Raw genomic sequence first — 19,542 nt, 5'->3', positions numbered from 1 at the left:
GAGCAGCACTCTGTTAAAGGAAGAAAGGTGAAGTGTCCACAACGCCTGACTCCTTCCCCATTTCTGTCTATAAAAGGGACACCCATAGAAGTAAGAGACTGACTGTAAAATGTTGGAGCTGCATGAACTGAGGCCCTGTTCCTCCTAAGAAGAGGCTCTGACTATGGGCCTGCCTATCCAGATTATGGTCTCATTGTGGATATCTGCAGTAAATCAGGACTGAGGTCACTTAGATCCAAGGCCTCACCACTAGCAGATTGCCAGATGACTGAGACATTTGCATAGAGAGGCTGGACTCATACCAAAAAGAGCCTTGATCTGTCCTGGGTAGTAATCCTGTGGCCATGAACATTGCCCAGTAGAGTGTCAATGAGGAGCCTTAACTGTCTATGGAGGAACAAGCAGAAAGCTGAGGCTGAGACATGTCTGGGAATAGATGTTAAGACAAGCAGCCAAGTGTGGGCACAGGGCTGAGTGACAGACCTCTGGGATATTTTGTGTCAGGAGAGGTGTGGTTTTGAATAATAATAGCACCCCCCATAGTCACATATATTTGAATGCATAATCATCAAGCAGTGGCACTACATGAAAAGGATTAGGAGGTGTGGCCTTGTTGGAGGAACTGTGTCACTAGGGCTGGGCTTTGAAGTTTCAAAAGCCCAAGCGATGCCCCTTGGCTTTCTCCTTCTCCCAGAGGAACCGGGTGTAGAACCTCTGAAATTGTAAGCCAACCCCAATTAAATGTTTTCCTTTATAGGAGTTGCTGTGGTCATGGTGTCCCTTTGCAGCAATAAAAGAGTGACCAAGACAAGAGGCGAGAGTCAGCAGAGGCCCACATCTTAAAGGATGGGCCCTGCCACACCCTCCTCCCCTGGTCTTTTTGGCTTTAGCCCAGTGGTCTATGGTGGCTCAGAAGATTTGCAATGCGCTCCCCACCTGCAGATCCAAGACTTCATAGCCCTTGCCCTTGTGTTTCCCCTTAGGGTTATCAGGAAGACCCTCAACTTCCCAGCAGGGCATCAGCAGAATTCCCATCCTTAGAACCTTGCTTTAATCACTGACATGTTCAAAAAACAATCAGGAGACAACTGTATCTCTTTTATTCTCAGGAAGATACAAGATTAATTTTCTAAAAGTAAATTCATTTTATTTTGTTCTGTTTTTTCTTTTCTTCTTTTTTTTTTTAACTTATCTCAGTATAACATTAGTTCATGTGTCAGGGTGTTCTACCCTTTGAGATGAATTCATCCTCATGGAGGTAGAAAACACTGCACCAAGCGCGTTTCTGAAAGGACAGGACATGAGAAGGAAGCTCCTGAAACAGCTGTTTATGGAATGATGGAGAACGGAGATCACAATATTGAATTAAGGTGAAATTGCTGTTGGTAAAGCTGGAAAGACAAAGGGCTTGTTATCAAAGCCGTAATTATTTAGAACTCCATTGCACACCGCAAATCCACCAGTCTAAGGCTGCAGCAGCTTTCTGAGGGGCTCACCCCTCCTGTGGAGTCTGGCCAGTGCCATTTAGAGTTCTTTGTCTGGAGGTTGACAATCCATCCTCATCAAAATCACACTCACAAAACCGAGACAATTAAACATCTCTCTGTACAAGTGTCTCAGAATGTCACGTACACACTCCTACGAAGGCCCGTCCTCTATGACCAAAGAGAGCAACCCAGTGTGAACCAGAGGAAGGGAACAGAATTGTTAAGCAACCCTTTGCATTTTAAGCAACATTTAATTAGAAACACACTTTAACCACCAAAATGATAAAAATCCAAGAGATTAAAATTTGAGTGTCAATTATCATAAAATTCATCATTGTAATTCTTATTAAAACTCACTGTTTAGATAGGTAATGATTTTATAATATGCCAATTTGCATAAGGAGCCCTGAGATGGCTTATTATTTCGATTCCACACAATTACAATGCCAGCCCCATACATCAGAGCTCTCAGCAATGTAAAACCATGGCGCTAATTAATAAGCCATTTACTGACTGCAGCTAGTTACTGCGGTCCTGCAGCTGACCTCGAGAAGACGAGCCATCTCTGAAGTGCCTGTGTGTAACTACAAACATAATGGCGTGCCAGGAGGGAATCATTAAAAATAATTTACACAAGCCTTCATTTACAAGATCTTTTGATAGCACGCTTCCCCGGTGTTTAGATCCGCAGTGCAACCCCGACCATTTGGGAAGGGCCAAGCGGGGGAGTGAAGGAGGGTACCTAAGTGGTTAATTAAGAGCCATTCGGACGCCACAAGAGTCTCCTGAAAAATCCCTCTGATGTCTGCAGTGTCAAATGTCTCTCACAGGAAAAGCCACCAGGGGCAGCAGCCATCCAGGGCTAATTACTGGGGACAGGAGCAGCTGAGAATGGTCGTCATGGGGCTCCTGCCCAGAGCACCCAAGCTCAGGATTGAGCACAGCACTCTTTTGTGTGGCTGGACTGGCAGGTGAGCAGTGATGGGGGCCTGGAATGAGCAGGTACCTGGAGCAGTGGCTGGGGAGTGCTTTCTAGCATCCATCCCTGTGCATACCATGAATCCTGTGGTGGGGCATGCCCCTGGGAGCTCTTAAGCATCCTAGAGAGCACAGACTCCCTATGTTTGTCCTTTCTTAAAAGAAATGAAGAAGCCCTAAAAACAGGATATGTTTTTAAAGCCACGTAGCTCTTCAGACATTGACCCTGTGTGGCATGGTAAAAAACAAAAAACAAAAAAAAAAAAAAACAAACAAAAAAAACAAAACAAAAAAAAAAACAGCAAAGTGTTCAAGTATTTCACTCTTGGAGGAGGGGCTGTAGGGCTCATTAGTGTATAACAGATTTCTACAGTGTTTCAGTGACTTAATATTTTAGGTAACAGGGACATTAGCAGAACTCACAGATCACGGAGAAGACATTTTAAGAGCAGGACATAAGGAAAGAAAGATGATGTGGTAGACATCAACCTAGTCTAAAATGATCAGTCCTGCCTCTGAAAAAATAGACCCACCTAAATCTCACATTAAAAAGCCAAGATATGTGCTAGTGGCTGTGGGGGTTAGGACGGAAACCCTGAGCCTTGGCAACAAACAGGCAATGAACAAACGGGGGCCAGGACCTACGCAAGTCTGCCATGTACGTCACTGAGCAGCCTCAGCCCTGCTCTAACGTAGCTCAAAGTACCTGTCCCCACCGTAAGTGTTTCGATCCAAGTGCTGAGGGCACGAAAGCTTAGTAAACACGCGGAGGGTTTGGTGACAAGGCTGTGGGCCATCTCCCTCAGTGCTGGGGGGGTCCTAGCCGTGCATTCAGAAGCAACATATTTGTCACAACCAAGGAAACCCAGGTCTCTGGAGCCTTTTATGGTAAGGAAATAAAAGACATGTTCCCGTCTTTAAATAAATGGGTGTGAATTTCCCATGCTGAACTCAAAGGCCCGGCTGCCCTGAATGCAGGCGAGGTTTATGCATGTCGTGAACTGCTGAGAAGGCTGTGTGGGGGTGAGTTCAGACACTTAACTGCAGCACTTTTGTTGTAATCCCAGTCTTTTAACGCTAGCTTTTGCCATGGAGAGGAGCTTCGAACATAAAGCACCCTTTGAAGTCCAGACAGTAGCAAGACAAAAGGCAAGGAGACAAAAATCAGCCTGAGGATGGGTGTGAGCATCGCCTCATTCCTTCAGGGACCATAGTCTCCGGCATGCCCCTCCTTCCCACAAGGCCTGCTGGGTGTATGATAGGAACGAACTTGCTGGATCAGCTTGGGTATGGATGATTGGAGGGTGGCTGTAAGTCTGCCTGAAGCAAGGCAGAGCTATCCAGGGCGAAATCCCACTTGGCTTTGTGAAAGTGCGGGGGAGATGCCTTGCCTCCCAAGATGCTCTTGGTTGAGTGCTGCCTCCCATCTCACAGGAGAACCAAACTGCATGGGCAGCCATGAGCATAGCGTTTGAGACACTGAGACGCGCTCTAATTGACACCAGTCTCTTCTGGCATCTGCCTCCTGGCATCCTCCTCGGGAGAGAAAGGTGGATCCCTGGTGGGCACACCGCAAACTGCTAGATGCAAGAAAACCCAGGAGGAGTGACTTCACACACCTGACTGGCTTGCGGCACCCACAGACAGAGGCAAATAGCGTGATGATTAAGAGTGATGCAAAAGAAAAATGGGAACTTAGATATTAGAAACCGTGTCAGCTCATATGAATAATTTTAATTAAGATGATTCCCAAACCAGTGGGACCCTTAAGCCATGTGTCCTTGGAGAAAAAGATGTTCACACTTTTAAAAGTTACATAATGTTTTGCTTCAAAAACCAAATAAAATATTCAACACATTAAAGGTTCCACTATAATCCTGGCCTCCTGCTCTTTCACATTTGTGGTTAAAATTTTATTTTCCAGCTGTGTGAGAGACAGTATCAAAGACTCTTGCAGGTCATACAGCTTGCATCACCATGCAAAGGTCTGTAGTTTGTAACCCTTGTTCCCCGAGCCTATTTTAGGCATTTTCAATTAAACAGAAAAGCAAATTATTTAATGTGTAACACAAGTAATCTTTGGAATCCCAGGCAAAATGATGGTGATGATCTCTCAATTCACTGAGGATCTTAGAATTGGAAAAGGTCAGTTTGGTAATAGTCAGTGTATTTTGAACAATTGTTACTCAGTGTATCCTCAAATATACAAGCAAGGTAAAGAAGACTTGACACAGTTACTCATTTCGGCAGGGTGTGGCCCAGAAGGCAAACCAACCCAGATGTGGAATGGACATATACAGATAGATAAGTAGATACATTATTTTCAAAACTCTTCCATCCATGGAAACTCTCACTGTCAAATCCTCTCTCTACATATCAGAGACAGTGGATTAAAAAAAAAGTATTATGGCATATCTCCAATGAATAGCTTAGTGTGATGCATTGCTTTTCATAGCCCCAGATTTGAGTTAAAAACAACAGTTTCTGAGAAAGCAGCCTTACCCATGACTCTCTGCAGGCTGTCTTTCAGTAGCAGGTAGCAGCACATCAAACTTTGCAAACAAGGGAGACCGGGTGCTCAGGTGAAGGAGAACCTTGGGCTCTCAGGCCTCTCAGCTCTAATCTAACCCCTTGTGTGAGCTCCGAGGTGCCAAGCAGGACCACCTGAATAGTCTTAAGACTTAGGGATCCGCCATCCTCCAAGGGTGCAGACAGGCTTCAAAAAGTTGCAATTAAAGAGGAGCTATGGAGATTACAGGGTGACATTAACCATCATTAAGAGATTTCAGTGTGAATGAGCCCGGCAAGCCTTCCCACGTCTGGCTAAAAAGGCCCCTCAGACCAAAGTTTAGAGATAATTTTATAAATACCTGTACTTGTTGGGGGAATTTGTCTGACAGACAGATCCCATGTATCACCTTTACAGAGACACCACCGAGGCTACATTTCAGCACTCTGTGTTCCAAACAGCAAGCACAGGCATGTCACACAAAACCACACCACTCATGGGGAGAAGGAGGCGACCAATGCCTGTCTGCCCTGCTTTAAAGAAATTAGCTCCGTTTTCTTAAAATAATGAACGGAGCCTCTGTACTTGAGGGCCTTGTTCACTTCGCTGCGAGTGTGCTTTTGATCTTTTGTTTTCTGTTGAAACATGACAAGATACTGGCAAGTACGGGAAAGAAAGCTTCCCCTCCAGAAGGAGGAGAGGAGCCTCTCGTGGCTCGGCAGAGGGCACTGTGTGAGGCCTCTGCGGCAGAGGCCGCTGGCTGCCGCTGGCTGGAAAACTGCGCACACAGCAACTGCTTTCTCTGCTTCTGGCAGTCACAGCCACAGACCAGAGGTTCAGCTCCATTGTGGCACCCTAAAGCTTGAGTAGCCACATTGCCACCAAGGCCAGGCAGTGGTTTCTTTCACTCCAGAACAAGTAACTACGCTGGATGCAAAAATCCCTAGAAAATTGTACCTGTCATCCAGTCATACTGAGGGGTCTTGAATCATCAAGGATGGTTGATGCAGTTTTTGTCCAGGAAGACAGTCAGCTGTGCCTGCTGCAATGCCTCACTTTAAGTCGTTATGTATAAAACTTTATTATATTATTTGAAAGAGGAGAAGAATTCTCTTTTCAGAAACATAGGGTTCAGAATCGTAAGTATTTCAAAACTGACAATACGGAAAACTGAACTCAGATTACAATGAGGCTTCGTAAACAAGGCTCTTGGACAATGTCTCCCATCTGTGGCTCACCCAGACCTTTCCCCTATGCTAAGAGAGGAGCTGGCGAGGTTCAGTTGTGGAGCCTGACCCATTGAGTCCTTGCTGTCTTTATGAATGCAGCCAAGGCTAAGCTAACTTACTTGGTCTAGCTCCAGCGGGCATTTTTAGTTTATTTCACCTTTAATAATTAGTATTCAATTTGTGCACCCTTAATGAGATGAAAATTAAAGTTTCCACGTTTAATTCCGTGTTTTCATGCTTGCCACGCTTCAGGAGTTTTCGTGAATAAACACTGGTATCAATGGGCCGCCAGAAAGGGCTGTCGAAAAAAGCCATGGAATTGTTTACAAAGCTCCGTGCTGTTTGGAAATGGTAGAATAGGTGGCTCTGCTGGGGGAAGGGCCCCCTCTCTGGCCAGAACAAGCCTAAGAGCCTAGGATGGTCTTTTGGGTGGTCTAAATAATTTCTCTTCCAGGAGATTTTCCCCTCTTTTTGGAACTATTTTCAATTCATTAATAATCTGGCTTTTACTAAATAAAGAAAAGCTCTCGCCCAGAACCAGCAGCACCACTCTGTAAAATCATCATTATTTTCTGGAAGGGAGAAGCCTCTGCTTGGCTTTGGGTCCTCACCAAATAGAGATACTTTGCTTTGAAATTTGTCATATTGGAGTCCAGACAGAATAGTGATTCACATGTATCCACACTCTGGTTAGAAAGAATAGAACTCTTATCATTACATTATGGAATGGGCTGACTTTACAACCATTTTTCCCTTGTGAAGTTGATATAGAATGCTGACCAGGGAGAGAAGGAAGGGAAGGAGGCACTGTCTGCCTGCTAGCAGGGAGGAGAGTGGGGCCTCCTCTCCTTGCTGTCCTGCTGTGAGGTAAAGGTGCAGGAGGATGGAGCGGCCAGGGAGGGAGAGAAGGTAGGCCACTCATGGGGCTGAAGGTGGTTTTTAATGAACAGAAAATGTGCTGTATTTTTAGGAAGGAAGGTCTTGCCCTGGGGCTCTGAGGAGCTGTCCAGGAATATTTCAGCACACCACATTTGCAGTGGCAATTTCTCTCCAAGTTGGTTCCCAGCTTGTGAAAATCAAAAAGGGCCACATTCGGTCATCTTTTGATTCATTTCAAATACCCTGGCTGTGCCTAAAATACTACAAACTGCAGTTCTACATCCACACTCCAGGTCAAAGGAAGAGAAAGGGCTGGCTGAACGTTCTTCTCTGCAGAGTGCCTTGTGGATGGCTCCGCAGCAACACACACTGGCCAGGACAGCTTGATCAGGAAAACAAGGAGACACTATGCCAGGTGCCTTCGCTAAGACAGTTTTTCCCTTGGAGCTTAGGAAAGCATAGAAGGTGTCCTCTCCCTGCCAAGAGTGGGGTTATTTTAACCAGCTTTCAGACTGGGGTAGAGAACTGGTTAAAATAATGAGTTTACTTTTGTTGTTGTTTGCAGATTTGAATAGGTGGTGGGTGTCCTGACTGGGTTGCACAGTCCAGCATAAAAACTCTGTCTCTTCACACTGTCTGAGTGTAAAACAGTCCAGACATTAGCAGCAGCTGAATCCCCAGAAGCCAAAGCTGGGTGGGGCTCCACCCACAGAAGCAGGCCTTCAATGGAGCATCATCCATCCAGTTGTGTTGCCTGCACAAAACATCTGCACTTCTTCCTAATTGTACAGCCTAGAGACCACTGTGTTTTCTTTGAAGAAACAGGATACACAATTTTCTTTTAAAATTGATTTCTTAGTAAACGTTAGACAGCCATGCAAGAGCCTATCATACTGGTCCAGCTTATAGGAGGGATACAGGCTCAAAGAGTTGTGCTTCTTCTGTGCAAAAAGCCAAAACTGCAGAGCACATCTACAAACAGAACCCTGTACCTCCATAGGCTGCTGAGCACATCCACACACTGAGCCCTGCACCAGCACAGGCTGAGCATGGCAATGCTGGTCATTGCTTCAGAGTCTAGAATTACTTTTCTCTCTCATTTTCTGTATTTATTGTTTCAAAAAAAAAAAAGAAAAAAAAGAAAAAAAAAGTCGATGCCTTCTTTACAAGGAGAAAAGAAGACAATAAATACTATATTCGAGAGCAGTGTGCCCATGGCTGGAGGTGGCAGGGGTGAACAGGGATCACTCCTGTGGACCTGGCAGTGAAAGGACAGTGTCCTGGGGCACCAGGGTTATGATGGAACTAGGCACAGGTTAAGGGTCATTGGAGTCACTTCCATAGTTATAGGAAGGTACATTGACCACTGCAGGCAGTATGGAAGATCCAGTGGTTTTTAGATAAAAGACAATAAAGAACTACAGAAGATCATAGAGAAGATACAGAGGGGAAGCTCAATGCTCATGATATCAGGGAACCTCCACTATCTCAGATTTTATTAGAGACTTTTCCCTCTTCCAATTTGACTCTCAAATTCTCCTTCAGTAATTGCATCCTGTAAGCAATGATGCTCATGCCGTTCAAAATCAAATCATATGATTAAAAAAAAACAAATTAAAATAGCAAAAATTATCTGAACAAATTTTCTTGAATTTGAATGTTTGTGATACACATCAAGTTAATAAACTACTCATTTCTTTCAAGTTTATTAACACTTTTACATTTAAGCATATTGTTTTCCTTCTCCTCTAGCCCCCTTTCTCTCTCTCTATGTTTGCCTTTAGCCCAAAGAAAAAGCAAGATCCCCAAAGTGATGTACCTATATTTTATGTTGTCGAGAACGTGATGAAGTCTTAATAAACGCAGGCTAGCACTTGCAAACTGATATGCTTTCCCCATACTAAATGTACCCATATGCACGCAGGTCAGCAAATTAGATTGGAAACAAAGGAGGGCACCTAAGGGAGGCATGTGCCTGCTTCCAAAGCCAGCCACAAGTGTGGCGATGGTGAAGGCAGTGCAGGCATAAAACACGACCAGGATCATTGGAAATCCCTCACATCTGTGCAAGGATATGAAATACATAGAAGAAAAATGTATCATCAGAGGGAAGTGAACAAGGCCCCATGCTTGGGGACACTGGAAACTGTCAAATAACGAGCTTTATTAAAAACAGAACTCAGATATGTCTCATTCTGAAGAGGCACAGGGCTCCCACCTCACCTCCACATGCAGCTTTAGCCAGGCAAGAGTTCAGGAATCCAGGGAACACAGCTCCCAATAAATTCCAAAGAAGAGGAAGAGGCTTTTCAGATGTGTGTGGGCATCTCCCATGGGACCAGCACCAGCACAGCACTCTGAAAACTCAGTGTCCTCATATGCCAGGATGTGCCTGCTTAAGTTGGACCCTGCCGGTGGCTTTCCTCGGCCTTGCCACCTTCATCCCTTTCAACCCAGCCAAAAGGTTCCTAATCCCTTGTATTGCTCGGTGTTCTTGGAGGAAAGTCAGTGCTTTAGCCAAGCTTTATGCAGCTTTAAAACTCAATACATAATGCATGCTGAAATGCATGAGTTGCAACTTTACAAAAGAATTACCCCAAAGGTTTCTAGGATGCCTAAATACTGTTACTTAATCACAAGGTACTGTCTATGTTGTTCTGTAATCTCACTTAAATCATATAATGAATGCAATAATGAAAATTGAAATCCCCATATGTACATTTGAGCATCTCCTAATCTACATGTGATCCCAAGCACTATTTCCTAAGAGTCTGTTCTCTCCCATGATGAGACTTATTGGAGCACTCAAGACTAACAATCTTGTAGGACCAGATATCATGTCAGACACTTTTCTTATTAGAAAAGGATTGATCAGCCCCCTCCCTGCATTCTGAAGACTACAGAAGTATTAATAATTCTAATCGTGGCGTCCATCTTGCTAACTGCACGAGAAATATTTCCTTTCCCACATCAGACATTCTCAGAAGTGGGATATGAAAAAGAGAATAGCTTCAAATTATTCTGGGTAAAAAAAGACCATTCAGAACAAACTGAGACAGATAAAAATGTCGGCTTGTGACGGGGGCAGGAGTCTGCTTTCTAGGCAGGAGTCTCAGTTGCACTGTTTCAGCCATATCCATCTTGGAAAGCTGATTTGCAAGTGCCAAAAAAAGTGAGACTTGGAAGGGAAGGAAGGCATGAATGAGCCTGTCAGACCAATCCCTGTTCTCAGGCCACAGGTCAGCCTGAGTGTTGGTCCAGCCATTTACTCAGCATTAATTGAGCAGCTGGTACGCCTTGTGCTCCAGCACTTTGCAGGTGGCAGCAGAGGATGCTGATATCTCAGGGAAGCCTCAGACACACTGGCCATGCTTATGCCAGCTAATGCCACTACGTGACAGTAACGGCATTGGGACTGCGTGGGTCTTCATCATTTCTCACAGACAAAGAAAAGTAAGGAGTCAGGAATAAACACATGCAATGTGACAATGTCAAGAATTGCCTCAAGTCATACAAATATTAAAATCAAATTCCCTTAACTTTTATTGTCTTTCCATTTTCCATTTATTAGGTACACCTAGCAAATCCTTCAGAATAGTGTCTTTCTTTCTTCCATCTTCAAAGACAGAGAAATTTTCTTCTTGTGATCAAGCCTGACATTACAGCCTCAGAAAGAATGTCATAGCCAAGCCATTTCCCATCCTGAGATCACTGCGGGCATTTTCCTAACTTCACCACATTCCTTGGTGTGTCTAGGTGGAGCCATCCTGCACGCTCTCCTAGTACCCTGAGCTAGCTTCGGGATGTGTGCCCAGTGGGAGCCTGCCAAGATATGGCAGAAGGACCTGGTGGACTTGAACATCTCGTCTTGCCTCCTTCCCTGCCTTGGGTCCTAGTGGTTTTTGATGCTACAGAAGCTGTTTCCTAGAGGAAACAGAATAAAGCCTTTCTGTGGACTGGGGACAGTGCTCACACACTGGGCTGCTTCGTGAGGGGAGGCTGAGCTTTCGGTGTTTTGTTTTGGTTTGTTTAGATTTTTCATTTAAAGAATGGGCGAGGGCTCGTGTAAAAGTTGCAGGGGTTGGTGTGTCACAGAAAGCCCGCCTGCCCCTGTGCCGCCTCCATCTTCCTGCCCAGTGCAGAGACAGACACAGCACTGCCACGATCGATGCCATAAGCTTGGGTGGGGAGAAGAAAAAAAAAGTTTGACAGGAATTTATAAATACAGTCTCAGTTAAGCGCATCATCATTCATAATACCATTAAATCTATTTCAATAAACAAAAACATGCTTTACTTTTCCAGGAATTCTTTGTGAAAGGAAAACATTACGTGAAAAATAAAGTGTTATTGCGAACACAGTTAAAATCTGGAGTGAGGTTTTGAATAAACAAATTAAATTGCAATGGGATATAGTGTGCCTCGGAGCCATTTCTTGACAAAACAGTCATCTTATTTACACGCTTTACAATACCCCACCATGGATGTCGGAGGAAAAAAATAAGGAGAAAAATAATTAGCATATTAATCTTTTTTATGCTGCCATCTTTCAGATCCAGAGGACCATGGTGTAATTTAAATCTAAACGCTTTCCTGGCATTAGAATTCATTTTAGATGGGTCAATTGTTCCATAATAAAGGGGTAGGAGGTGTACTTCATGCAAGAGATTTATGTCTGCCATTTGTTCATATTCATGTGCTACTGAATACCCTCAATTCAAATGGTGATGGCTGTTCATATCAGCCGGGCGGCAGCCACACAGATCACTAACCGGGAGCAATGAATTTCATTTGCAGGACAAAAAATACAGCGAAATTAACTCCAACAGTTTATTGATTTTTGCTTAACAGAAGCCAGTCTAACAGCTCTATTGCCCCCATAATGATTACTGACAAAAGTTTAATTAAGCAATTATGAAGCCAATAATAGAGTTGTCTGGCCCGCTCGGCTCCAGCCCGTTCAGGACTTATCTCCCTCCTGCACATCACAGCAGCCGGAATGTGCTTGAGGAGATTAATGCCGGAGAACACAGATGCCTACTTCTATTCTGCTTCATGATGCCGTTTGAATGGAGACGGGAACACAAGCTCCCCTTTATCAAATTACAAGTCCGCTTTTCATGAATATGTAGTTTAAAAAAAACCTAGTGGTGGCTTCAAGGTGTAATTATAAAGACATACAACAAAAATGACACACAATTCTGCCTTAGTAATCCCTGCCATGAAATATGCATGATAATGTATTACTGAATAAAGACTTAACAACGTTCTAAGAGGCTTTGCAGTCGTACGTTATACAAACAATTGACAGCCTTCTCCCAATGTTTTGGGAGATATTGTCTGACCTCAAGGCGTTGTTTCACTTCCTCTTAAATGTATTGTTTCCAGCTTATTGTGTTGTTATTTGTCCATAATGCTATTAAACCAGTCTTATCTGTTTGTAAGAATTCTCGATTTATTATGTATGCTTAAATATGGAAATGCAAAAATGCGAGCTCCTTTCCGGCATTAATCATTTCATAAAATATGCACCGGGTCTAGGAACCTGCAAACCCAGAGCCCAGAAAGCTTCTGGGCTCAGAGCTGCATCCTGGCAGCTCCGCAGACATCTCCTCCAGGGAGCATCGCTTCGGGTGCATTCAAAATGCCTTTACTCAAGAGAAAGGTCGGCTTTCCTGGACTCTGGAGTGGTGATTTGCTGACTTCTTTCTTTGTCTTTCCTTAGAAGAACCCATAGTGATCCTCCAAAACAAACAAGCAAGTCACTCTTCCCTCATTCGCGAAAGAACAAAACATTCAGAGGGCGAGCACAGGGAGCTGGAAGAGGTGGTTCCAAACTTTGCTACTCACAGCTCAACTTGCTATATTTATACATATGGAGAAAGAAATTCGCCAAGTGGGTTTTGTCACTAATAAAATGTGCCTTACCAAAATGATGATGATTTATTTTATCAAAAGCTCCCTAAAAGACATTTTTCTTCTTGGAGCTGCTGGGAACAGCTGCCTGAGTGTAAGACGCAGCAGCTGGGGAGCCAGCAGAAGGTTCTGAGGCACAGCCTTGCCTTCCAGCACTGACCCCTAACTCAGCAGGCAGCCCTGTGGGTGGACAGCCTGTGTCCCTGCACTGATGGTCAAGCCAGGCTGCAAGGCAGACAGCCACATTCTTCCAGTCCCTGCCTGCTGACCCCACCCATGCAGGGAGTGTGACATCAGCTGTGTATACGCATCCACAGCCTGCACCAAGGAAAAGGGTGAGCATGCATGCTTGGACAGGTAGAATAAATAAATGCATCTTCCACACTGTCTATTAATAAGCCAGAATATGTCTGTCTGTGTTTCTGTCTTTCTTTCTTGATGACTAAGGAGAAATGACAAGGAGCACTCTGTAGGTATGTATAAACCCATGAGGTGCTGATCAGAGAAGAGCTTTGTTAACAAAGACATACCCACCCCCCCTCAGAAAATTGTCAGGCTATGTGAGGGCCCTGCTCCCTGCCTGGTGTACTGCAGGTCTACCCTGTGTTAAAGGCTGAACCTAAAGATAGTTAAATCTCACAGAAACTAAAGGAACTTTGCCTCTTTTCCAGGACAGAGGAAGCTTCTCAACGAGGTGCCACCTTCAGAGCCTGTCTCCATTTGCTCCATCCTGGAGTGGTCAGGTGGAAGTCGGTAGCAATGTAGTGCACCCGTGTGACTCCACTGTTAAGAGAGAAGATGGTTTGGAGGTGTTCCTCACTCACCCCAGCTCTACTTCATTAGGTGGAAATGCTAGAAGATTTAATACACAAAAGAGGAGATTCCTAGTCTTTTGGTATTCGTTAGAAAATGCTCAACCTGTGAGAACAGAGGGACATCTTAGAATGTTCGAAGGGAACATTGTTCTTCTGTGTGGCTAATTGCTGGAATTTTCAACATCGGCCCCACGATGCCTTTGAAAGCCCAGCAGAAAGTGTTCTTAAAGGGAAAGAGAATAAAAGGGTTCCCCATGCTGGGGACATAGAGGGGGGGTTCTCCCTCAGGAAAAGGGGCACTGGTCTAAGACATGGGGCAAAGATTAAATTAGAATAATCTTTGAAGGATAGCCGCCTCGGAGTAATTGTAGTTCTATTTTCTACCCCATCTCTTCCTTTCTCTCTCTCTCATTCTGTCTCTCTCTGTCTCTCTATCACTTATGTTTTTTCCAGTTCTAAGGACCAAAATCAGAGCCTTGCTGAGCACAGTTCTGCCACTAAGGGAAGGGATCAACCCCATCAATAATTTGGAATCTCAACAGCAAGTACTCACTGAGCACCTGGGTGTGCCTCATTCTCCACGAACTGCCTGCCTTCCATGAATTGGCTCTACACACTGCTGAACTTTGAAAGATAAACACTAGATTGATTTTTTTAATGTGATCTATTAGAAGGTACAGCAGAGATGAGCTCTCCTATCCTGCAGCTGTGTGGAACTCGCTCTCCGTCCTGAGTGGAGGTCTGCTAGTCAAGACAGCCTGTCTTTAAATATAATTTGCACAGAACCATTGCAGTCTTCCTCACAAAAAACACTATTAACCATTTCCTGATCAGCAAAGTCAGCCAGGGGCAAATGAGGTGTCTCTGAAGCCCTGGGAATTTTTGCTTATTCTCTAAACTTGAAACGATGGGCGTCACGGACCTCACATGAACATGGTGGGCAACACAGAACCGCTGGTGGTGTTTTATTAACAAACGACACACGAATAGGGACCATGACGGGAGGGACATCAGCCACAGGATGCAGGGCGCACACACAGGGAGGGTGTCGCAGTTTCTGAAGCCTGATCAAAAACCCAGCCGGAGTCGGCTTTAAAACAGAGCCACCTGTCACGTAAGAGGAGCATTCTTTCTTCCAGAAGAATCCATCTCTCTTTTAGTTAGCTAGGAAATACCAGGAAGGTCCCACATCCGGCTGCTGAAACAATGCTTTCCTCCTGGAGTTCCAGGTGTGGGCAGGGCACCACGCCGCCCAAGGCTTTCGAGCCTGCAGACAACTGTGCGCCTTTCGTCCTCCTTGCTTCTTTCCCACGTTCTGTTTGTTTGTGCGTTTTGTTGCCAAGTGGTGACGAATGGAGATTTACTCTTATTAGCAGAGTTCTGAGAGGAGACTGACAGTTCTGACGCTTGCTTTCATTCCTCCCCGCCTAGATGAATTCAGAGCAGCCCACCTTCGCTTTGTGCTGTGCGGATCGAATGCTAAGATGGGCTTTAAATCTGTAAATTAAATATCAGGAGCCCTGAGAGTAACACAGCGAGCACGATTGGCTTAGGAAATGCTGAGAAGAGGGTGCCGGACCTGGGAGCAATCCGCGAGGTCTCTTCTCCGTCTGCTCGTCCTCCAGTAGCTCGTTGTAGAGACCAGCCACCGAGCACACGAGTGTTTGCTAATAGGCCACGCGCCTCACTGTGGGCGCTGGGTTCCCATTTTCTGTAACTCGCCATGATTACTTTTTTAGGGGCTTTCACTTTTCCCCAGCTGATCTGCCTCTAGTTAGGCAGCATTAATGACACTTCAGTCATCCTTGCTTTCAAGCGGAGTCCTTCCACAGCGAACAGAGAGCTGACATTTCCTGACATTTTCCCAACTAATTACAGGACAAATAATTAAGCATGTTCTCGTATGTAACAAATGAAGGCAAAAGCCGTCTGTCAGGACTGGTGATTGATGACACTCCGGGAGACTTTATCTGATGGGTCCTGCCATGCAATGGAGGGGAAGCAAATTTATTAGAATGAACAATGCAAATTCGGAGTCATCTCATCCAGTTATGCGCCAAGGCAATATCCATGTCAAGGTGACTGTGACAATGAAAGACAATATTTGCATTTTGTGGGCAGGTTGAAGGGGAAATCAGAGCGGGAAGATGACAGGCCTAATTATTTTGGCTCATACAGGCTGGGACAGCTGTTTCTGGTGTCCTGAACAAGGCTGTCACACAGGTAACTAAATAGGTCTGCATATAAGTCTGTATCCAACACTGTACGGAGACGTCTACCACTAATGACCAACGCTAATGTTACTGCCAGCCCTGAAAAACAGAAAATGTGTCACTGCACACCTTCTGCGTGGCAGTCAACATTTCGCTACATAATTACTTGTTAGTGAATTAATTCCTATCTGTCAGTATCTATGCCAGTGTCATTTTTAGACCATTACAAAATTATGCCATCGCCATAGCAACAGCAGGCACAGTTAAAAGGCAAAAGAGTTCAGACACGCAGGAAAGTGCCTAGTTAGGCAGGAGATAATAACGTGGAATCCAGAGCGAACTGTTCATGTCTACCACTCTAATATCCTTTATTTGGAATCCACGTTTGATCAATGATTATTAGCCAATGATTTCAGGCTCCCAATTGCCACCCACAGTTAACGCTTCTCATAATTAAAACCACAGTCTGCAGTAGCATCTCTCAGAAAGGCGCTCACCTCCCTGTCAAGTCAATTAACTGGGTGCTTAAAAGTGACATGCCCAGTGCTGGGCGGCCCAGAGCCTGTATGCAAATGTGCAGGCAGGCAGAGCTCACAGCGGCTGCTTCCCTTGGCTTTATTGACAAGGACTTTCTGTTAAGTCTGTGTGTAGATGCCCCATTCACTTCCACAGTCCTTTGTGCCCACGGACTCTGCTTACCAGACCAGCACACTGCAGCTCCTGCTCCCTCCCCTTTAGCCTTTCAGGATGCCATCACATTAGCCAGATCAGCCTCAGCATCATTCAGGTACAGGTCTATAGAACTCAGATGTTCTTTGCATGGAAAATGACCAGTGACCTTCTATATCCTGAATGCCCCTAGAGAAATGCACTTGAAGATCTTTAACATGGAGCAGGAAGGGAGGAAGGGGAAAGAGAGAGAGAGAGAGAGTATGAATACCAAATGAGGGAACTGGGAAAGACAGTGAGATTAATTATGAATAATCAAAAATGAGAAACAAAAAACTTTCATCTTAAAACACAAAAATAGAAAATATAAAATACCCTTTAGGAAACAGAGCCCATGCTCATTGATTTCTCCCTCTTAATTAATTAAAATGTTACCAGGCTAGGGAGGTGGCTCTGCTAAGCTTTCCACACAAATCCATCATTTTTGTTAAGTGCAAACATTCTCTGGGTGAATTTGTGATGATGGACAGCGGACATCTGACTCAAAGTGCTTCCTAATGATTCAGAGAGAGAATATTATATAAACAGAGGGAATGTGTAGAGTGAACAGACTGGGCCAAGGCAGAAAGGTCTTTATTTACTCATTGCCACCCTGGTTTTTATGCGTTATACTGATAGGAGGACCTGGATATTTCACACATGCCAGGATGTTTACAGTTGTGTGGGGTGTTGGTGACACAGATCAGGAGTGGGGGATGCAAGCAGGTGAAGGTGGGGTCAGACAGCAAAGAACCTGTGACAGCATTAGGCACATCTGTATCAGAGGGGGCTCCAGCCAGGAAGACAGGAAAAAGACTTCAGTGCAGGGAAACAGCTGAAAGCCCTGAGAAGAGAAATGTGTGCGACCTTCTGAGCAATAGCACGGTGTCCTTCCACACCCCGGCGTCCCAGCACACACACACGCCGAGTCCTGAGGTTCAAGCAGATCTCCACCAACATGAAAGCAGGGAGAGATTTCATTTGGGTGCCACTTAACGAGGTTGTGGCCACTCTGCCTCTAGTTACCACCGAATCCCGAATGGGAAGAAATCAATAACTTCCCTGGAAGGGCTTCCTTTCAGACAGTACCACCGACAGTCACTAACACAAAGGCAACAAAGGAGGCGGGAACCGTTTTTTAAAGAGTACTGGGTTTTGCATATTTTGTGATTTCCACAGCATGTCTGCTACAGCCCAGATGTTCACTGCCCAGTCTACCGCCCTCACTTTGTTTAAGTCTTAATTTGCTTAAATTTCACACATACTGACTAACCCCAGACCCAACCATTTTAACTGTAAATACCCTTTTTTGTAATTTGTAGAGGATGGTTGCTCACAAAATGAGTAAGTCCACTGGTGAAGAAATGCTTTGGACAGGTAAATAACAGGATGTCTTAGTAGAAAGTATACACAAATTTAAAGGAGTCAATGAAATAGCTCCTGTCTAATGACCCCAGTCAGTCTAATTAATGTATTCTGCTACATTACATTTTAAGTAGTGACCATTGTATGATACACTTTGAAATATGCACAAGCTAATGGGATAAGATACAAAAATTATTATGCTGACAGTAAATCATATTACATCCCTAATAAGCATTAACTAGATAACTAGGTCAAAGCAGTATTATCTTAATTGATTTTTCAAAAGAAACCTGACAGAAAAATGTCAATGCTAGAATATTTCTTCATGCATCATTAAAACAAGATTGGCTTTTAACAAAAGAAGAGCCCTTCACAGAATTGATTCTTGCTTCGGGCTGCCTGCGAGTAAGTGTATTACATAAAAATCTATACAGGATATTAAAACAACACCGCTCTGCAAGACAGTTACAATTAAAAGCTGACACCCCCCCACCCCACGTGTCGGCCACAGTGGCTTGCCAGCAAGGGAAGGAGTCTGTCTGGCCACCAGTGTGTGAACAGAGAACCATCGACTGAGGAGGGAAAGGAGCAGTTAGCAGTGTTTCTGATTAAATCCAAACACCCATCATTCCTCTATTTTGTAACTTGGTAGCTATTAAAAAATGACACAGGCTTACCAATGAAACATTCCCTGGAGTGTTTAATTAGGGGCTCCATGCTGCCTGCATGCAGATTCTGATGAATGCCATGGATAGGCAAGGCTGAAAACAGTTACGTTAGAGAGAAGTCAAGATACTGTTTTCCGTAGCAAAGGAGTGCTGGGTCACAAGGGATGGGATATGCATGAAACAGCATTATACAAGGTGCTGGGTGGTGCTTTTTGGCAGAAGCAGGTATCTATGAAGAAGTCCTCACCCTGGTTGCCATGCTAATGTGACACTCACCCAAAATACATCAATTTTAATTTTGTCTACAGGCTCTGTTTCCTCACAATAAGAATCAGAGTCATCATATCAACTTGTAGAAAGTAAATTTAAGCAAGAGAGAAGTTGAGTTTTGCTTGAACCAAAAGGGTGCTCAGTGCAGGCGGGGGGTGGGGGGGGAGGGAGGGTCAAGTCAGACCAAGCTGTCCTGGGAGAGGCCAGCCTCTAAGGAGGGTGTGTCCGGATATGTAAAGTTTTGCCCTCCAGGCAGGGAGTACTAAGGAAAGTGGATGTTATCCACCTGAAGAAAAACGCAAACACTTAAATAAAGGCCAAAATAGGATCCTGTTTTCATGTCATGTCCTTCAATGTCATATGGAAGATGGTGGGAGGAAAAAAAAAATTTGACTGTGCTTTTTTTTTTTTTCAAAACAAATATATATTTTATTTAGATTATTTGGAACATGCTATAATTTATATCAAAAATGATGTTGTTCCATTTTCTTTTTTTCATCAATTAC

This window comes from Meriones unguiculatus, chromosome 3, assembly GCF_030254825.1.
Source record: "Meriones unguiculatus strain TT.TT164.6M chromosome 3, Bangor_MerUng_6.1, whole genome shotgun sequence".
NCBI lineage: Eukaryota > Metazoa > Chordata > Mammalia > Rodentia > Muridae > Meriones > Meriones unguiculatus.
Note: the sequence above shows the minus strand (reverse complement) of the source record.